We start from the raw sequence: 6,624 nt of genomic DNA, 5'->3' as shown, positions 1-6,624 counted from the left end.
TACCGTGTCCAGTATGTTAGCTAACCTCATTATTTGTCGTCAATATAAAGACACTATACCATTTGAGGAAGATGGATCAAGAGGTGTTGGGTTCAAACTCGTTTTGATTTGTCACCGTGGTCGAAGAGACAGGATCGCTAATCAACACTGGCTATGAAGTAAATCGTAGGATTATTTTCGTTACACGTCTACTGGGCATTGGCAGATTCGGATTAAATATATTTTGCAATCTTATGGATATGTGCGATAGATTGAGTGAAAATACATACAATAATATTTTTGAAGACCTACATAGAGCCCGTCTCAAGGTAATTTAGTAGTCAGATGCTTGGGACACACTCAAAATGTTAACGAGGCTCAACTCGACGGTTTGGCGATTGACCTGAAACCACCTACATTCCGGCTTGAAAATAGTCGCAATTTCTGCTTTTATTGCGTGTAGCCTGTTTAATGAAGGACACAGTGCCATTTTAGAAATAAAGAATTCATTGAACATTGTTATTGGCAAGCAAGCCAAAATATACGCCGATAAAATTGATGAACACCGAATTCTGTCCATCACTGTCCACAGAAGCTCGGAAAGAACAACTGGCTATGGAAAGTTCATTTTATGAAAAAATGGAAGGTTTATTGTAAGGTCTTGGAATTGTGGCCTAATTGGAAATTGAAAAAAAAAATCAGTTTTTACTATTCGACACTTTAAATGCGATTCTCTCAAAACTACGTTTTTCCAACTCTTGGACACGATATCTCAAAAACTACTGAACCAATCTTCCTGAAATTTCTTACACATATAAATAGATGTTATTTTGCAATCCCGGGGTTTCAATCCTGAAAATCCCGGGATCTCGTTCATATTTAAATCTCGAAAATTATCCCGGGAAATGGATTATGGTTTCGGGATAATGTTTATGTCATTAATTTATAAAATATTCGGTATGGCACTACTATCTAACTGGTGCTGATCATGGTGAAATGATACAAATTCAAAATATGTTTTCTATTCTAAAAACAAAGAAACACATCAACGCCCTCAAGCCATCAATTATGTTTAGCACATGATTTAAAGCTGGCAGTAATAATAGATGTGTTATACAAGAAGCCAAAAGAACAACAAAGTATATTAGAGCAAAACATTGGAGAAACTTATATTACGTTTAACATAATAAAAAAAGATGAACAAAATATGTTTGAAAATGATGAAGATGACTTACTAATTGCGGAGCCTCAACGGCAGGAAACGAATCAGACACTGAAAGAAAAACTTTATACTGCTTTAAACAAACAACAGCCACCTGTCCAGTTAACTAAGAATGCACTCTTCAATACATTGATCCAAGAAATTGATATATTCAATAATGGCGGTAGCATGGGTGAAAATCGCCAATTCGCTTTTGAATGTTTGAAAACTAGGGTAAAACGCCAGTAATTGACCGTTGGTCAGTATTTGACTGTTTTTGTAAAAAAATGTAAAAAATAAGGATCCAAGGAATCTAAAAAGAAATAAATCTGTCCATAAATAGCCACCAGTCTCTTCTCCACCTCCTACTACGCAAAAAGTCTACGACCATATCGTGCTAAAAATGGTAATTTTTATGTTTAGAAATTCGCCCAAACAAGGTAGTACTATTTAGCCGTTTTTGCATGTATGGTGTTTTTTTTTGTTTGTCAGTGATCTAATAATGTTTTCTATTGGTTGTATTAAAAAATTACCGCTTTAATTAATTATTTGTGAAAATAAAGGCGGTCAAAGACTAGTAGTTCTAAATTTAATTAAACGGTATTTTAAATTTTATAAATATTTAAGTCTAATATAAATATAAGTAAATGTTTAGTTCTTTTCTATTTTTTTAAGTCTTTGTTATAACAATAAAAGTAATTGAACACACTTAAGCAGTAATCAATCTGTAAAATTAAAAGGATAAAAGGTTGGTCAAACACTGACTCTTATAGTGGTCAATTATTATCAAAAAATGGAAAATCTATATGGAAAATTTAGCAAATATGAATCAGGTTAACTTTTTTTCAGTGCCAATATGACAACGAAACCTATGTTTAAATATAGTGAAGAGAATCTTCAAAAGGCTCTCGATGCAAGAAGTAGAGGTTTATCTTATGAAAAAGCAGCCAAGATGTTTAATGTACCAAAGTCAACTCTTATTTATAAAGAAAAAGGAAAAAACCAATGCAGAGGAAAATGGGCCCACCAGCATTTTTAAATTCTGATGAAGAAAAACTACTGGTTGAATGGTTGTTTCATTCAGCATTCCTGTTACAAAAACCCAGTTGGAAAATACAAAATTTGTATGAACAGTTATGTCAAGAACATTTTGCTCCATTTAAAGAGTCAAAAAATATAAACATTTTTTTTGTGAACAAAATAGTATGGAAAAATAATGAAAATGAATATTATATTAAGAATCGGTCAAACATTTACGGTTTTAAGGTCAAAGACTAGATATTATTGGTCAAATAATGTAATCAAAGTGGTCAAACACTAAATGCGAAATATAGTTATCCTTTTTAATTTTTAAAAAATATTTCTTTATGATGTTATATTTTATATGTAGGGTAAGTAACTTAAAATGAATCAGATGTGTATTTGATCACATTTTGATCATTTTATGTAAAGCCAGAGGGATCTACATGAAAAATAATATGACTCGGTCAAACACTTACATTAAAAACAAAAAAAAAACAAACACTGGTGCGTTTACCCTATTCCACCAACAAGTGTGGAATCGGGGAACGGTGCTTCTCTTCAGCAAGTTTATTAAACACAAACTTTAAATCTCGTTTAGGAGATAAAACAATAGATAAATTGCTTATTCTCCGACATTTCTTTAAAAATAGCTCTATGGATGGTAGATTTTTTTATAATGCTTTGTATTATGGTTAGAATAAACTGTAACCTTAGAAACACCTTGAACACTTTTTATTTATAATTACATATATTATGTAGCCCATAAAACCCGGGATTACACAGGATAGAGAATTCTGCTCTCGAAATCCCGGGATTATAAAAACCCTTCTTAATTGGAGTGCGGGAAGTTAGCCCCCATTTTTTTATTTTTAAATTTTTTATTGTGGTTCTAGATTGTTCTAGAGTTGTTCTACATTGTTCCAAAGCGGCAAATCGAAAAAATAAAAATTCCGCGAGAAAACCGGAAAAAAAGGTTTTTTAACTAGCCACCCATTTTTGGAAAAATCAAATTTTCTTTGTTGTTCTAGTTATTGTTCTAGAAAATCAAAATTATGGGATACAGCATTACGAAATTATAACTAAAAATAGGTTTGGCCGCCGAAATGTCTAGTTGATTGCTGTGACCATAGTTTTTCTATTATCAATTCCATATTGCAAATATATACTTATTATAGCTAACGCAATCTGGAACAGCTAATATTTTCACTAGAACAACTCTATAAAGGACACTTTACTCTTTGAAAATTAAAGTTTTTGGAAGTTTCAGTCAGTAATTCTTGCGTTAGTGGTTTTAAATTACACAATATGTAGGAAAAAAATGTTTTTCTGGCTACACAGATATTAATTTTGCAAAATCATATCTTCTTAAAAATACATCAAAATGCAGACCTAACAAGAAAAATAATAAATCAACAAATGAATAATGCAACTATTCGATCAGCAAACAAAAATACACTATTTGTATTATACATTATGTATTAAAAACTAAATATCTCTGTGTCCCACCCACACAGAGATATATTTATATATACTATACATATATTTATTATATATTTATATACCCTGCTCAAAAAAATTAGGGGAACACTTTTCGAAATCTGTAACTTTTTAAATAGTAGTTCTAGACAAATCAAATTTGGTTTACTTCAAGGGCATATATTTAACTAAAGAAAATTACAAAAACAATGTTACAACTCTCAGTTACTTCTAAGTTACACTTAAAAATGTAAATTAATAACTTAAAACAAAATGGAAACATGTCAAGTATGCTTTGAATTTGCGAATGAAAGATGACAAACTACTAAAGATGACAAATGAATTCAGTTGTCAATTTTCGTTGATTAGAAGCGTCATGAGGCATCTTAGTAAAGTGCAAGTTGCTCGTGCTGTCGCCCTTATTCAGCGTGGCCACTTGACATGTAAGTATAGATCTTCGAGTTTCCCCTTCAGTTATTCAGGTTATTCAGCGTTTGTGGAATCGGTTTTGGAAGACTGGCCAACATGTTAGAAGAGCTGGACAAGGTCGAAATCGAAAAACTACTCAAAATCAAGACCGATTTCTTGTCCTTTCCTGTCTACGTACTGCCACAGCAGTGTCCGCGAACCACGCCTTACGCAGCATCACAAAGCAGCGCGAATGAGGTTTGCTCTGGATCACAGAGATTGGCAACTTCGTCACTGGACGCCTGTACTGTTAACAGACGAGTCCAGATTTCGTTTAACTCGTTGCGACGGTCGAGTACGTGTATATAGTGTGTTAATTAATTATCGTACCCGATGTCATCATTACAAGTATGTAACCAATATCACAGTATTGGTATTGTAATACGTGATTTGTGTATTTGGTTGCATACTTCCAATGATGACGTCGGGTACGATAATTAATTAACACAGTGTAGGTGTCCTGGTGAACTCTACGCAGCCGCTACTATACAGGAAGTGGATAGATTTGGTCGGGGATCTGTTATGGTTTGGGCTGGAATCACTATAGACAACAGAACTGATCTTGTTGTTGTTCCTGGTATACTAAATGCCATGAATTACATCGAAAATATCTTGGAGAACCATGTGGTGCCTGCTTCATATGGGGTCGCTCAAAATTTCATCCTAATGCAGAACAATGGAAAGCCGCATACCGCCGGCATCACCAGAAACTTTTTGCAAGAACGTGGAATTCAGATCATGGAATATCCGGTGTTAAGTCCTGACCTAAATTCTATTGAACATGTCCTATTCAATTGAGATAGCAAAATAGCAGTAGCTAACCATGGCAACCAACAGTTTCAGATATCAAAATTGTCTTAATAAAGTATCTGAAACAACTGGTTGCCATGGTTACGTATGGCAATCATGAAACTTCAAGGCAATATTTCTCGAAAATTTTATTATGTAGCTAATATCAATTTTCTAAAATCCTCTTTATAATCCATAATAAAATGGGGCTATTTAAAAAAAATAGCGATGACTTCATAACTTGTTTAATAATGGCGGAAAAAATTTGAAGTCTATACCAAAAAATTGCAAAAAATATAAATCCTTAGACCCGTCTCAGCGATTTCTCCATAAACTGTTATTAGTTGTTTTAACGAATTTATCCGTTACTTTTGGGAAATCCTGTATAATTCTTCATCCGAATTTTAGTGTTTGCTTTATTATTTTTTTTCTCAAAAATTAGTCGTTTTTGGAAAAATTTTAGAGAGACAAAAAAGTTTTAGAATACTTTCATCTACCTATGTAAAAAATTTTTTTTAATGTATTTACCATCTGCATAAAAAAAAATTTAACAAAAATGTAAAGGGGGTGGTTACGTTTAGTAGTTTAGAAGGATAAGTTGAAAGTACAAATAGGGTGAAAACGTGCCCTACTATGAGTTAAACATATTCCACAAATTTCGTTTTCCTAGCGTTTATGGTTTTTGAGAAAAAAGAATTAAACCAAAATTTTCCGCCATTTTGGAGGGGTGTAGCTCCTAAGGGGAGCCCAAGCCGTCCATGGTTCATATATCAAAGTACCCTTAAAATTGCCTAAAGAATCACCCCCTGAAGTTTGGGCATGTCATTCAGATACACCTGTATATTTTTATAGCATAAAGCATGAGTAAATAGTTGTAAATAAACAAAATGTTTGGAATTAATTGCATCATAATGAAAAAAGAAATCTTCAAAACGAACTTATTTTTGCGCATCTAAATGCCCCCTTAATCAGCATAATTTATGAACATGTTACATTAACGAATTTTAACTTGTACATATAAAATCTTGCAATAAATTGAATTAATTTTACTTTTAAAAATGTTAATGCTATAAGTACTGCTATAATATATGTTAATGCTGTTTATTTCGCTAGAAACAGTGAGTGTATAATAACTGAGTCATTGCATTTTTTTTGTCTTACTCAGGAAATTACACCGGATGCAAATGCGTTAACGCCCTATAAAAAAATCTATTGAACAACGGTTTTTTCATGGTTAGTTAAATATCAGGTTAGGCTATTTATTGGTTCAAAACTTTCTCATAATTTCACGCTCATCAACTTTTAAGTAACATTTTAATAGAACTCGATCTTTTATCTGTTTGTTTGTAAACGAACGAAATATTAGAGGAAAACTGTTGCAAGAATACTTGCTAAACGTTTATATTACATTTCCGCAATATCGGTTTTTTACACGTCATTTTTCGCTGAATAAACATCAAACAGGTAAAAGAATTCTTAGTAAAAGCGTGCAGATAATTTTTGCGTTTTACAAATGACACAATTATTTATGAAATTTACATAACAATTATATTGAATTCTTGTTATATCCTTTGAATATTGATGAACTATCTTGTTCATCAACTATAAAGCGTTTATACAAACAATTTATCAAATATATATTGTGCAACGAAAGGTGGTAATTTACGAAAAGACCTGACCAATTTATT

Source organism: Onthophagus taurus, chromosome 1 (genome assembly GCF_036711975.1).
Source record: "Onthophagus taurus isolate NC chromosome 1, IU_Otau_3.0, whole genome shotgun sequence".
Lineage (NCBI taxonomy): Eukaryota > Metazoa > Arthropoda > Insecta > Coleoptera > Scarabaeidae > Onthophagus > Onthophagus taurus.
The sequence above is the reverse complement of the archived record's forward strand: the minus strand, read 5'-3'. Positions refer to the sequence as shown.